Source organism: Symphalangus syndactylus, chromosome 1 (assembly GCF_028878055.3).
Source record: "Symphalangus syndactylus isolate Jambi chromosome 1, NHGRI_mSymSyn1-v2.1_pri, whole genome shotgun sequence".
NCBI lineage: Eukaryota > Metazoa > Chordata > Mammalia > Primates > Hylobatidae > Symphalangus > Symphalangus syndactylus.
The window spans coordinates 91,911,965-91,927,647 of NC_072423.2; the positions used below are offsets into that span (position 1 = coordinate 91,911,965).

Here is a 15,683-nt window from a genome sequence, read left to right on the forward strand (position 1 = left end):
GTATGATATTGGCTGTGGGTTTGTCATAGATAGCTCTTATTATTTTGAGATACATCCCATGAGTACCTAATTTATTGAGAGTTTTTAGCATGAAGTGTTGTTGAATTTTGTCAAAGGCCTTTTCTGCATCTATTGAGATAATCATGTGGTTTTTGTCTTTGGTTCTGTTTACTTGCCGGATTACGTTTATTGATTTTCGTATGTTGAACCAGCCTTGCATCCCAGGGATGAAGCCCACTTGATCATGGTGTATAAGCTTTTTGATGTGTTGCCGGATTTGGTTTGCCAGTATTTTATTGAGGATTTTTGCATCAATGTTCCTCAAGGATATTGGTCTAAAATTCTCTTTTTTTGTTGTGTCTCTGCCAGGCTTTGGTATCAGGATGACGCTGGCCTCAAAATGTGTTAGGGAGGATTCCCTCTTTTTCTATTGATTGGAATAGTTTCAGAAGGAATGGTAGCAGCTCCTCCGTGTACCTCTGGTAGAATTCGGCTGTGAATCCATCTGGTCCTGGACTTTTTTTGGTGGGTAAGCTATTAATTATTGCCTCAATTTCAGAGCCTGTTATTGGTCTATTCAGAGATTCAACTTCTTCCTGGTTTAGTCTTGGGAGAGTGTATGTGTCGAGGAATTTATCCATTTCTTCTAGATTTTCTAGTTTATTTCCATAGAGGTGTTTGTGATGGTAGTTTGTATTTCTGTGGGATTGGTGGTGATAACCCCTTTGTCATTTTTTATTGCATCTATGTGATTCTTCTCTCTTTTCTTCTTTATTAGTCTTGCTAGCAGTGTATCAATTTTGTTCATCTTTTCAAAAAACCAGCTCCTGGATTCATTGATTTTTTGAAGGGTTTTTTGTGTCTCTATTTCCTTCAGTTCTGCTCTGATCTTAGTTATTTCTTGCCTTCTGCTAGCTTTTGAATGTGTTTGCTCTTGCTTCTCTTGTTCTTTTAATTGTGATGTTAGGGTGTCAATTTTAGATCTTTCCTGCTTTCTCTTGTGGGCATTTAGTGATATAAATTTCCCTCTACACACTGCTTTAAATGTGTCCCAGAGATTCTGGTATGTTGTGTCTTCATTCTCGTTGGTTTCAAAGAACATCTTTATTTCTGCCTTCATTTTGTTATGTACCCAGTAGTCATTCAGGAGCAGGTTGTTCAATTTCCATGTAGTTGAGCGGTTTTGAGTGTGTTTCTTAATCCTGAGTTCTAGTTTGATTGCACTGTGGTCTGAGAGACAGTTTGTTATAATTTCTGTTCTTTTACATTTGCTGAGGAGTGCTTTACTTCCAACTATGTGGTCAATTTTGGAATAGGTGTGGTGTGGTGCTGAAACGAATGTATATTCTGTTGATTTGGGGTGGAGAGTTCTGTAGATGTCTATTAGGTGTGCTTGGTGCAGAGCTGAGTTCAATTCCTGGATATCCTTTTTAACTTTCTGTCTCGTTTATCTGTGTAATGTTGACAGTGGGGTGTTAAAGTCTCCCATTATTATTGTTTCGGAGTCTAAGTGTCTTTGTAGGTCACTAAGGACTTGCTTTATAAATCTAGGTGCTCCTGTATTGGGTGCATATATACATTTAGGATAGTTAGCTCTTCTTGTTGAATTGATCCCTTTGGCATTATGTAATGGCCTTTGTTTCTTTTGATCTTTGTTGGTTTAAAGTCTGTTTTATCCAAGACTAGGATAGCAACTCCTGCCTTTTTTTGTTTTCCATTTTCTTGGTAGATCTTCCTCCATTCCTTTATTTTGAGCCTATGTTTGTCTCTGCAGGTGAGATGGGTTTCGTGAATACAGCACACTAATGGGTCTTGACTATCCAATTTGCCAGTCTGTGTCTTTTAATTGGAGCATTTAGCCCATTTACATTTAAGCTTAGTATTGTTTTGTGTGAATTTGATCCTGTCATTATGATGTTAGCTGGTTATTTTGCTCATTAGTCGATGCAGTTTCTTCCTAGTCTCGATGGTCTTTAGAATCTGGCATGTTTTTGCAGTGGCTAGAACCGGTTGTTCCTTTTCATGTTTAGTGCTTCCTTCAGGAGCTCTCTTAGGGCAGGCCTGGTGGTGACACAATCTCTCAGCATTTGCTTGTCTGTAAAGTATTTTATTTATCCTTCACTTATGAAGCTTAGTTTGGCTTGGTATGAAATTCTGGGTTGAAAATTCTTTTCTTTAAGAATGTTGAATATTGGCCCCCACTCTCTTCTGGCTTGTAGAGTTTCTGCTGAGAGATCAGCTGTTAGGCTGATGGGCTTCCCCTTGTGGGTAACCCGACCTTCCTCTCTGGCTGCCCTTAACATTTTTCCTTCCTTTCAACTTTGGTGAATCTGACATTTATGTGTCTTGGAGTTCCTCTTCTCAAGGTGTATCTTTGTGGCATTCTCTATAATTCCTGAATTTGAATGTTGGCCTGCCTTGCTAGATTGGGGAAGTTCTCCTGGATAATATCCTGCAGAGTGTTTTCCAACTTGGTTCCATTCTCCCCGTCACTTTCAGGTATACCAATTAGACATAGATTTGGTCTTTTCACATAGTCCCATATTTCTTGGAGGCTTTGTTCATTTCTTTTTATTCTTTTTTCTCTAAACTTCTCTTCACATTTCATTTCATTCATTTCGTCTTCCATCACTGATACCCTTTCTTCCAGTTGATCGCATCGGTTACTAAGGCTTGTGCATTCATCACAAGAAAGGGGTGACACGGTTTTCAGCTCCATCAGGTCCTTTAAGGACTTCTCTGCATTGGGTGTTCTAGTTATCCATTCGTCTAACTTTTTTTTCAAAGTTTTTAACTTCTTTGCCATTGGTTCGAATTTCCTCCTTTAGCTTGGAGTAGTTTGATCGTCTGAAGCCTCCTTCTCTCAACTCATCAAAGTCATTCTCCGTCCAGCTTTGTTCCATTGCTGGTGAGGAGCTGCATTCCTTTGGAGGAGGAGAGGCACTCTAATTTTTAGAGTTTCCGGTTTTTCTGCTCTGTTTTCTCCCCATCTTGTGGTTGTATCTACCTTTGGTCTTTGTTGATGCTGATGTACAGATGGGTTTTTGGTGTGGATGTCCTTTCTCTTTGTTAGTTTTCCTTCTAAAAGTCAGGACCCTCAGCTGCAGGTCTGTTGGAGTTTATTGGAGGTCCACTCCAGACCCTGTTTGGCTGGGTATCAGCAGTGGTGGCTGCAGAACAGTGGATATTGGTGAACTACAAATGCTGCTGTCTGATCGTTCCTCTGGAAGCTTTGTCTCAGAGGAGTACCTGGCCGTGTGAGGTGTCAGTCTGCCCCTACTTGGGGGTGCCTCCCAGTTAGGCTACTTGGGGGTCAGGGGCCCACTTGAGGAGGCAGTCTGTCCATTCTCAGATCTCAAGCTGTGTGCTGGGAGAACCACTATTCTCTTCAAAGCTGTCAGACAGGGACATTTAAGTCTGCAGAGGTTATTACTGTCTTTTGTTTGTCTGTGCCCTGCCCCCAGAGGTGGAGCCTACAGAGGCGGGCAGGCTTCCTTGAGCTGTGGTGGGCTCCACCCAGTTTGAGCTTCCTGGCTGCTTTGTTTAGCTACTCAAGCCTGAGCAATGGTAGGCACCCCTCCCCCAGCTTCACTGCCCCCTTGCAGTTTGATCTCAGACTGCTGTTATGGCAATGAGGGTGGCTCTGTGGGCATAGGACCCTCTGGGCCAGGTGTGAGATATAATCTCCTGGTGTGCCATTTGCTAAGACCGTTGGAAAAGCTCAGTATTAGGGTGGGAGTGACCCGATTTTCTAGGTGCTATCTGTCACCCCTTTCTTTGATTGGGAAAGGGAATTCCCTGACCCCTTGTGCTTCCTGGGTTAGGCAATGCCTCGTCCTGCTTTGGCTCATGCATGGTGTACTCCATCCACTGTCCTGCACCCACTGTTCAGCATTCCCCAGTGAGATGAACCCGGTACCTCAGTTGGAAATGCAGAAATCACCCATCTTGTGCATCATCCATGCTGGGAGCTATAGAATGGAGCTGTTCCTATTCGGCCATCTTGGCTCCACCCCCTTCTTCTTCTTTTTATTTTTATTTTATTTATTTATTTATTTATTTATTTTATTATTATACTTTAGGTTTTAGGGTACATGTGCACAATGTGCAGGTTTGTTACATATGTATCCATGTGCTGTGTTGGTTTGCTGCACCCATTAACTCGTCATCTAGCATTAGGTATATCTCCTAATGCTGTCCCTCCCCCCTCCCCCAACCCCACAACAATCCCCGGAGTGTGATGTTCGCCTTCCTGTGTCCATGATTTATTGTTCAATTCCCACCTATGAGTGAGAACATGCCGTGTTTGGTTTTTTGTTCTTGTGATGGTTTACTGAGAATGACGTTTTCCAGTTTCATCCATATCCCTACAAAGGACATGAACTCATCATTTTTTATGGCTGCATAGTATTCCATGGCGTATATGTGCCACATTTTCTTAATCCAGTGTATCATTTTTGGACATTTGGATTGGTTCCAAGTCTTTGCTATTGTGAATAGTGCCGCAATAAACATACGTGTGCATGTGTCTTTATTGCAGCATAATTTATAGTCCTTTGGGTATATACCCAGTAATGGGATGGCTGGGTCAAATGGTATTTCTACTTCTAGATCCCTGAGGAATCGCCACACTGACTTCCACAATGGTTGAACTAGTTTACAGTCCCACCAACACTGTAAAAGTGTTCCTATTTCTCCACATCCTCTCCAGCGTCTGTTGTTTCCTGACTTTTTAATGATGGCCATTCAAACTGGTGTGAGATGGTATCTCATTGTGGTTTTGATTTGCATTTCTCTGATGGCCAGTGATGATGAGCATTTTTTCATGTATTTTTTGGCTGCATAAATGTCTTCTTTTGAGAAGTGTCTGTTCATGTCCCTCATCCACTTTTTGATGGGGTTGTTTATTTTTTTCTTGTAAATTTGTTTGAGTTCATTGTAGATTCTGGGTATTAGCCCTTTGTCAGATGAGTAGGTTGCAAAAATGTTCTCCCATTCTGTAGGTTGCCTGTTCACTCTGATGGTAGTTTCTTTTGCTGTGCAGAAGCTATTTAGTTTAATTAGATCCCATTTGTCAATTTTGGCTTTTGTTGCCATTGCTTTTGGTGTTTTAGACATGAAGTCCTTGCCCACGCCTATGTCCTGAATGGTATTGCCTAGGTTTTCTTCTAGGGTTTTTATGGTTTTAGGTCTAACATGTAAGTCTTTAATCCATCTTGAATTAATTTTTGTATAAGGTGTAAGGAAAGGATCCAGTTTCAGCTTTCTACATATGGCTAGCCAGTTTTCCCAGCACCATTTATTAAATAGGGAATCCTTTCCCCATTGCTTGTTTTTCTCAGGTTTGTCAAAGATCAGATAGTTGTAGATATGTGGCATTATTTCTGAGGGCTCTGTTCTGTTCCATCGATCTATGTCTCTGTTGTGGTACCAGTATCATGCTGTTTTAGTTACTGTAGCCTTGTAGTGTAGCTTGAAGTCAGGTAGCGTGATGCCTCCAGCTTTGTTCTTTTGGCTTAGGATTTACTTGGTGATGCGGGCTCCTTTTTGGTTCCATATGAACTTTAAAGTCGTTTTTTCCAATTGTGTGAAGAAAGTCATTGGTAGCTTAATGGGGATGGCACTGAATCTATAAATTACCTTGGACACTATGGCCATTTTCACAATATTGATTCTTCCAACCCATGAGCATGGAATAGTCTTCCATTTGTTTGTATCCTCTTTTATTTCATTGAGCAGTGTTTTGTAGTTCTCCTTGAAGAGGTCCTTCACATCCCTTGTAAGTTGGATTCCTAGGTATTTTATTCTCTTTGAAGCAATTTTGAATGGGAGTTCACTCATGATTTGGCTCTCTGTTTGTCTGTGATTGGTGTACAAGAATGCTTGAGATTTTTGCACATTGATTTTGTATCCTGAGACTTTGCTGAAGTTGCTTATCAGCTTAAGGAGATTTTGGGCTGAGACAATGGGGTTTTCTAGATATACAATCATATCATCTGCAAACAGGGACAATTTGACTTCCTCTTTTCCTAATTGAATACCCTTTATTTCCTTCTCCTGCCTGATTGCCCTGGCCAGAACTTCCAACACTATGTTGAATAGGAGTGGTGTGAGAGGGCATCCCTATCTTGTGCCAGTTTTCAAAGGGAATGCTTCCAGTTTTTGCCCATTCAGTATGATATTGGCTGTGGGTTTGTCATAAATAGCTCTTATGATTTTGAGATACGTCCCATCAATACCTGATTTATTGAGAGTTTTTAGCATGAAGTGTTGTTGAATTTTGTCAAAGGCCTTTTCTGCATCTATTGAGATAATCATGTGGTTCCAGGGATGAAGCCCACTTGATCATGATGTATAAGCTTTTTGATGTGCTGCTGGATTCGGTTTGCCAGTATTTTATTGAGGATTTTTGCATCAATGTTCATCAAGGATATTGGTCTGAAATTCTCTTTTTTGGTTATGTCTCTGCCGGGCTTTGGTATCAGGACGATGCTGGCCTCATAAAATGTGTTAGGGAGGATTCCCTCTTTTTCTATTGATTGGAATAATTTCAGAAGGAATTGTGCCAGTTCCTCCTTGTGCCTGTGGTAGAATTCAGCTGTGAATCCATCTTGTCCTGGGCTTTTTTGGTTGGTAAGCTATTAATTATTGCCACAATTTCAGAGCCTGTTATTGGTCTATTCAGAGATTCAACTTCTTCCTGGTTTAGTCTTGGGTGGGTGTATGTGTCGAGGAATATATCCATTTCTTCTAGATTTTCTAGTTTATTTGCATAGAGGTGTTTGTAGTGTTCTCTGATGGTAGATTTTATTTCTGTGGGATTGGTGGTGATATCCCCTTTTTCATTGTTTGTTGCATCTATTTGATTCTTCTCTCTTTTCTTCTTTCTTAGTCTTGCTAGCGGTCTATCAATTTTGTTGATCTTTTCAAAAAACCAGCTCCTGGATTCATTAATTTTTTTGAAGGGCTTTTTGTGTTTCTATTTCCTGCAGTTCTGCTCTGATTTTAGTTATTTCTAGCCTTCTGCTCGCTTTTGAATGTGTTTGCTCTTGCTTTTCTATTTCTTTTAATTGTGATGTTAGGGTGTCTATTTTGGATCTTTCCTGCTTTCTCTTGTGGGCACTTAGTGACATAAATTTCCTTCTACACACTGCTTTGAATGTGTCCCAGAGATTCTGGTATGTTGTGTCTTTGTTCTAGTTGGTTCCAAAGAACATCTTTATTTCTGCCTTCATTTTGTTATGTACCCAGTAGTCATTCAGGAGCAGCTTGTTCAATTTCCATGTAGTTGAGTGGTTTTGAGTGTGTTTCTTAATCCTGAGTTCTTGTTTGATTGCACTGTGGTCTGAGAGACAGTTTGTTATAATTTCTGTTCTTTTACATTTGCTGAGGAGTGCTTTACTTCCAACTATGTGGTCAATATTCTGTTGATTTGGGGTGGAGAGTTCTGTAGATGTCTATTAGGTCCACTTTGTGAAGAGCTGAGTTCAATTCCTGGATATTGTTGTTAACTTTCTGTCTCGTTGATCTGTGTAATGTTGACAGTGGGGTGTTAAAATCTCCCATTATTTTTGTGTGGGAGTTTAATTCCCTTTGTAGGTCACTCAGGAATTGCTTTATGAATCTGGGTGCTCCTGTGTTGGGTGCATATATGTTTAGGATAGTCAGCTCTTCTTGTTGAATTGATCCCTTTACCATTATGTAACGGCCCTGTCTCTTTAGATCTTTGTTGTTTTAAAGTTTATTTTATCAGAGACTAGGATTGCAACCCCTGCCTTTTTTTGTTTTCCATTTGCTTGATAGATCTTCCTCCATCCCTTTATTTTGAGTCTATGTGTGTCTCTGCACGTGAGATGGGTTTCCTGAATACAGCACACTGATGGGTCCTGACTCCTTATCCAGTTTGCCAGTCTGTGTCTTTTAATTGGAGCATTTAGCCCATTTTCATTTAAAGTTAATATTGTTATGTGTGAATTTGATCCTGTCATTATGATGTTAGTTGGTTATTTTGCTCGTTAGTTGATGCAGTTTCTTCCTAGCCTCAATGGTCTTTACAATTTGGCATGTTTTTGCAGTGGCTGGTACCGGTTGTTTCTTTCCATGTTTAGTGCTTCCTTAAGGAGCTCTTTTAGGGCAGGCCTGGTGGTGACAAAATCACTCAGCATTTGCTTGTCTGTAAAGTATTTTATTTCTCCTTCACTTATGAAGCTTAGTTTGGCTGGATATGAAATTCTGGGTTGAAAATTCTTTTCTTTAAGAATGTTGAATGTCGCCCCCCACTCTCTTCTGGCTTGTAGAGTTTCTGCCAAGAGATCAGCTGTTAGTCTGATGGGCTTCCCTTTGTGGGTAACCCAACCTTTCTCTCCGGCTGCCCTTAACATTTTTTCCTTCATTTAAACTTTGGTGAATCTGACAATTATGTGTCTTGGAGTTGCTCTTCTCGAGGAGTATCTTTGTGGCATTCTCTGTATTTCCTGAATCTGAATGTTGGCCTGCCTTTCTAGAGTGGGGAAGTTCTCCTGGATAATATCTTGCAAGGTGTTTTCCAACTTGGTTCCATTCTCCCTGTCATTTTCAGGTACACCAATCAGACGTAGGTTTGGTCTTTTCACATATTCCCAAATTTCTTGGAGGCTTTGTTCATTTCTTTTTATTCTTTTTCTCTAAACTTCCCTTCTCGCTTCATTTCATTCATTTCATCTTCCATCACTGATACCCTTTCTTCCAGTTGATCGCATTGGCTACCGAGGCTTCTGCAATCTTCGTGTAGTTCTCAAAACTTGGCTTTCAGCTCCATCAGCTCCTTTAAACCCTTCTCTTCATTGGTTATTCTAGTTATCCATTTGTCTAATTTTTTTCAAAGTTTTTAACTTCTTTGCTATTGTTTTGAATTTTCTCCTGTAGCTCAGAGTAGTTTGATCGTCTGAAGCTTTCTTCTCTCAACTCGTCAAAGTCATTCTCCATCCAGCTTTGTTCCACTGCTGGTGAGGAACTGCATTCCTTTGGAGGAGGAGAGGTGCTCTGCTTTTTAGAGTTTCCAGTTTTTCTGCTCTGTTTTTTCTCCATCTTTTTGTTTTATCTACTTTTGATCTTTGATGATGGTGATGTACAGATGGGTTTTTGGTGTGGATGTCCTTTCTGTTTGTTAGTTTTCCTTCTAACAGACAGGACTCTCAGGTGTAGGTCTGTTGGAGTTTGCTAGAGGTCCACTCCAGACCCTGTTTGGCTCAGTGTCAGCAGCGGTGGCTGCAGAACAGTGGATTTTCGTGAACCACAAATTCAGCTGTCTGATAGTTCCTCTGGAAGTTTTGTCTCAGAGGAGTACCTGGCTGAGTGTGGTGGCAGTCTGTCCCGACTGGGGGTTGCCTCCCAGTTAGGCTGCTCGGGGGTCAGGGACCCACTTTAGGAGGCAGTCTGTCTGTTCTCAGATCTCCAGCTGCATGCTGGGAGAACCACTACTCTCTTCAAAGCTGTCAGACAGGGACATTTAAGTCTGCAGAGGTTCCTGCTGACTTTTTGTTTGTCTGTGCCCTGCCCCCAGAGGTGGAGCCTACAGAGGCAGGCAGGCCTCCTTGAGCTGTGGTGGGCTCCACCCATTTCAAGCTTCCTGGCTGCTTTGTTTACCTAAGCAAGCCTGGGCAATGGCGGGTGCCCCTCCCCCAGCCTCACTGCCACCTTGTAGTTTCATCTCAGACTGCTGTGCTAGCAATCAGCGAGACTCCGTGGGCATAGGACCCTCCAAGCCAGGTGCGGGACACAATCTCCTGGTGTGCCGTTTTCCAAGGCAGTTGGAAAAGCGCAGTATTATGGTGGAACTGACCTGATTTTCCAGGTGCCGTCTGTTACCCCTTTCTTTGACTAGGAAAGGGAACTCCCTGACCCCTTGCACTTCCCGATTGAGGCAATGCCTCACCCTGCTTTGGCTCGTGCACAGTGCGCTGCATCAACTGTCCTGCACCCACTGTTTGGCACTCCCTAGTGAGATGAACCCGGTACTTCAAACGGAAATGCAGAAATCACCTATCTTGTGTGCTGCTCACGCTGGGAGCTGTAGACTGGAGCTGTTCCTATTCGGCCATCTTGGCTCCACCCTCCCTTCTTCTTTTTATTAACTATATGCATCTCTATTTCTTCACACTTAGCTTATCTAATGCTTTCATCTTCTAACTATCTGCTTGTCTCCAGCATAGAACACCGTTCTCCATATCGTCATCTTCAAACAGTCTGAATCCCATGTCATGAAATATCTGTCTTTCAGTTTTCATAGGTAACTGCTGTGGTTTCAATGTCTGATCCAAAACTCATGTTGAAACTTAATTGCTATTGTGATTGTATTAAGAGATGGTGCAGGAACAGAAAACCAAATGCTGCATGTTCTTACTTGTAAGTGGGAGCTAAACACTGAGCACACATGGACATATACATGGGAACAATAGACACTGTGGACTACTAGAGGGAGGAAGGAGGGAGGAAAGGTACAGGTTGAAAAACTCCTCTGTTGGGTACTGTGCTCACTACCTGGGTACAAAATACCCATAAAAAACCTGCACATGTACCCTCTGTATATAAAATATAAGTTGAAATAAAAAAAGAGATGAGATCTTTAAGAGGTGAATAGGTTCATGTGGCTATCACGGAGGTGGGTTATTGCAGGAGAGGATCCTGATGATTGGATGAAATCCAGCCCCCATTCTCTGTCTTGTGACCTTTCTTGCCCTTCCACCTTCTGCTGTGAGATGATACAGCACAAAGTTACTCATCAGATGCTGGTGCCAAACTCTTGGACCTCCCAGACTCCATAACCACAAACCAAATAAACTTCTATTGTGAATAAATTACCTACTCTGTGACCTTCTGTTATAGCAGCAGAACATGGACTAAGGCAGTAACTGTTCTCATATTTCTAAATCACATGTTATGGCACCACATTTCCAAACCCTGGCCTGTCAGGCTTAATGGAGATGTCATTTCTGTGCCTTGTACACAACACTCAGTGCTGACAGGATAGCCCTCACCACACAGATGGTAGTTCTCCATTTGTATTTCTAGATCCTTGAGGACCAAGGTAGCCCCAGGACAGTGTGATTTGCAATAAATATTTCTTAATGAATAAATATTTAATCAGTGGATGGAAATACTCACTAGTATAGTGATCTTTGAAACAGAGACATTCATCTCTCTGATAAATGGCCATATTGGATGCCTTTTACCACCACTCCATGAATAGGAATGTAGCCACTAAATTCAGTGACTGAGATCCACATACCAGGTCCCACTAGAAGAAATAAAAACCAGCATAGTAGAGTTTTACAGCAACTTATAACCCCTCAGAGGAACCTGATCAAAACTCCTGAACATGACCTGAATGTTTCATTATAGCAGGCCTCTATCTTCCTCTGTAGCCTCCCTTTTCTTTACTGTTTGACCTTTATCATTCAGGTTTCAGCTTAAACATAACTTTCTCTAGGAAGCTGCCTCTAAAACTGTAGGTTAAATTAATAACCACTTTTGCTCCATACTAAGTGTGGTTCTCAAATTTTGCCATAGAGTGCAATCATTTGTGAACCTTAAAAAATGTAATGATTCATGATTATCACTGCAGACCTTCTCCTATGACTGCTCTGGGTGTACAGTCTGGGCATGGGGGTTTTGATCAACCTCCCAGATATTTTTAATTGCAACCACAGGCTGAGACTTACTGATTTGGCATACAATTTATAACAAAATACATGAAATACTGGCCTAAACTTTGGTCTTCCCAAGAATGAAAGCACTATGATAGCAGGGTACATGTCTACTTTTGAAATCACTAGACTTATAAAATGCATAGGGGTCTGGTATTTAACAGAGAAGAAATTAATATTTGCTGAAAGAATGAAGAATAAGCACCTACATGTGATGAAATGCTGGTAGCATGTTAATTACTTGTGTTATTTGTAAACACACTAGTTGTGTATGCAGGAGGAAATTGGGGCCTCTTACTCAGTCACGATGGTGGAGAGGAAGGAGCTTCTGTTGTACACCCTGCTGTCCACAGACGGTTCCATGTCTGGTTCATTCATATTGAGGAATGTCTCATTCAGGTGAAGGAGCTGCCACTGGGGATGGATGAAGTGACAACGTTTCTGTGGCCTCAGGTTTGCGTCCAGTGACATAGAGATTCTCAGGAGGGCATCTTGGCTGAGGATCACAGTGTCATCATCTGAGACTATGACATTGTCTATGATGTGCACCCAGCAGTGGTGACCAGGGTGAATGCAGTGAAATTCTCCATACAACATGAGGGCAAACTATAAAGGTGGAGATGATAAGAAAAACCATCTGAAGGATCTGAAATCTCCCCAAGCCACCAACTTGATCCAAGAAGTCCTGAAATACAATTGAGGCTGAAGAGATTATCCCTAAAAGGAGGCAAAATGACTGTATTCAGATAAGTTCAAAGAGAAAAAATGTTTCCTTTCCTGAAGTCCCATTGAGTGTATGTTGATCCACTTTCTTTTAACAGGGCCTGCATCACATTTGCAGGAGTGCCATGGAAGGTCACGCATCTTATTATCATTTGGGGATTAGATAGTTAGCAATTTTTATTAAAGTCAAAGAAAAATATTTTGCTTAGATATTCCAACTGTTGTCAATGAAATCTGTTGAAAGTTCTACTTTGTGAAAATTTATGTTATCTGCAGCACCTCAAAAAAGCATCAACATTTTGATCTCCACATTTTGTGTAAATAGAGTAAAATAAACATGCTATATTGTTTGCAGTCTTTTCCAGAATGTGTAACTTGTGACAATCAAAAGGGATGCACTTTTATAAATCTTGCTGTGAAAAGTACTGAAAGTAAGTGCTTTTCTTGTTCAGTATGGAATTTGGGCTTAAAGAGTTAATGTGAACTAATTAGAGCAATTTAAACATGGTACAATCCTTCCCCTTTAACAACTCTCTGCTTCAGGTCAAATCACAGCAGAAACTCATTTCGAACATAAGTTTTTCAGAAAGGGCAGAGTCAGCGTAGTGAAGGAGGGCAGAATAAGCCATGGCAAGCTGATTTTTCTAGGCTTGTTGATTTGTTCACACTGCATTTGTGAGAAACTTTTCTGGGCTCATTCCAGGGATACAATAAGTGCAAGATAAGGTCTTCAAGGTTCTTATAGTGAGTACGGGATAGGTATTTAAATATTCACACTCTGATATAAAATGTTCTCAGTCATGCATCTCAAAACAACAGGAATATGCTCTGAGAAATGCATTGTTAGGTGATTTTGTTTTGTGAACATCATGGAGTGTACTTACACAAACCTACATGGTGTAGTCTAATTCACACCTAGGCTATATGATATAGCCTATTGTTCATATCCTGCAAACCTGTATGGTATGTTACTTCTCTGAGTACTGTAGGCAATTATAATACATTGGTGCTTGTGTACCTAAACATACGTAAACATAGAAAAGTTAGAGTAAAAATAAAGTATAAAAGATAAAAAAATTACTCCTTTATAGGGTTCTTGCCATGCATGGATCTTGCAGGACTGGAAGTTGCTCTGGGTGAGTCAGTGCGTGAGTGGTGAGTGAATGTGAATGCACTTTTGGGGATCTGGAAGTTAGTCATTTTCGTTAGAGTCAAAGAAAAATGTTTTTGTTGTGTTAATTCCAACAGATTATAATGAAATCTGTTTCAAGTTTAAATCATAAGATATACCCTATAAACACTGTACACTTGGGCTGCACTAAATATATAAACAAATATTTTCCTTTCTTCAATAATAAATTAACCTAGGCTTACTGTAATTTTGTAACTTTATAAACTTTTTAGTTTTTAAAATCTTTTGACTCTTTTGTAATAACACCTAACTTAAAATATAAACATGTTGCACAGCTGTACAAGAATTTTTTTTATATCATTGTTCATTCTATAAGCTTTTCTATTGTTTATTTTTTGCTTTTTAAATTTTTTGTTAAAAATAAAGACCAAACTATCACATTGGCCTAAGCCTACACAAAGTCATAATCATCAATATCACCGTTTTCCACCTTCACATCTTGTCTCACTAGAAGGTCTTCTGGAGCAGTAACATGCATGGGGTTGTCATCTCCTGTGACAGCAAGGCCTGTCTGTGTAAATGGCACTCCCATCCAACCTGTTATGCAACTAATAAATTAGCACTTTGTCCTTTGACTACTTACTTTTACTCATTCCAAACAAGCCAGCACAAATCTAGTCAATTCTACTAACTTACACAATGAGACCATAAAAAAAATTTGTAGCATTGACTGACTTGATATGGCTCTAGCTCAAAATGCAGAAAGAACATTCATGCTATCTTGTCATGTTTAACTGCAGGCACATGAAAATATTAGTATTTGTCTTGGTTGGGAAAGAAATTCTGAGGCAGAAATGTGTGTACAAGGGGTTTATTAGGGCATGCTGTCATGTAAGTGCCTGATGAAATATGATTGACTGGAGCTAATTGTTGAACCATAATATAGTTGCAAAACAGGCCTGAAGCCATTCCGTGGGGAGATGTGAACCTGGAATGGCCCTTCAGAAAAGTCTGGAATTGAGCCACAGAAGGAACCCTGTTTGCTTGCATTGGAGAGGCTAATGACAGAGCCTGGTGGACTTCAGCTCTGTCATTATGGATATTTGATTGGTTAGTGCTTCTCCCCTTCTTCCGTGGTGTACTATGTAATACAAAGGCCTTCACACCTCATGCCCACTCCGTAGGTGCATCCCCATGCCTCTTTCCCAGACCTCTTTCCTTCCTATTACCCAATCTTTCTGTTTATAGGTCAGTCCATCAAACAAAGTCATCTGGAGCTCCTAGTCTCTGTATTCTTACCTCAGGATTATCTTATTTATACACAAAGTAGACAATCAGTTGTATTACTTGAGAGGGTTAACAGTCATCAGTTACTATCAAGGCCCCCAGAGTGAAGCATTACTTCATTAAGTTTTACTTTTCCCACATACCAAGTCATTCTATATCTGAACCTAGAAAGGCTATTTTCTTCTGTCATCTGATCACAACAGACACCCAAGCAGCTGTGGGTATGCACTGAGGTGAGGCACAACATCAGTGGGCAACAGGGTCTCTGAACCACCAGATTATGCAGCTTAAATGGCCTTTTGTTAAGTACTGACAATGAACTGAGATTGTAGCCCAGACAAAAGGCTTTCTAAAGATGGTTAAGGATATTGCATATAAACTCTCTCAAACAAAATGAGGTTTCTAAGAATCTTAATGTCATTACCTCTCAGCAGAATGTCATAGTCCATCTACATGAATGGAGATATTTTGGGTATGGCTTTTGTCTAAGAGTCACAAGAGACCAAGAAAAAGTTTAATAGAATTACATGGGCAGAAACACTGCTAGTTGGGACAGAAACTAACAGAGAATGTACAAAATGAAATGGTGCCATTTACCTCCCTCTCCACCCCTGGATTCTACTTTCAGAGAGCAGGTGGACAAAACCACACACCTAAAACCACATACTAACTTTTACATAAAGGAAGGATGTCTCATAGGCAGAACCCAGAGACCAGATGTCAGACCCAAGAACTATATAGAATAACTCATTGGCAGGAGTAGGACAGCGTCTTCATCAAGAGGCACTCAATATTTGCCCAGCTGGATTTCAGAACTGCTATACAGCAATGACACTTCCATGACTCCTGTTTTCCCA

The 15,683-nt window shown here is 40.7% G+C and overlaps 1 protein-coding gene and 1 pseudogene across 2 annotated transcripts in view; both read right to left on the reverse strand.

Annotated features, from left to right (window-relative positions):
• SLC22A25 (solute carrier family 22 member 25) overlaps positions 1-15,683 on the reverse strand; it is a 121,221-nt gene that overhangs the window by 104,369 nt on the left and 1,169 nt on the right. Inside the window, exons 2-3 of one of the 2 annotated variants that reach the window (XM_055294525.2) lie at positions 11,983-12,290; positions 11,143-11,275 (exon numbers count right to left, since the gene is read on the reverse strand). The gene's annotated coding sequence lies outside the window, so the exon portion shown is untranslated. Of the gene's footprint in view, positions 1-11,142; positions 11,276-11,982; positions 12,402-15,683 lie in introns of both variants that reach the window. The other variant, XM_055294488.2, reaches the window with a different exon arrangement.
• LOC129488723 (steroid transmembrane transporter SLC22A24-like) overlaps positions 1-15,683 on the reverse strand; it is a 73,492-nt pseudogene that overhangs the window by 17,522 nt on the left and 40,287 nt on the right.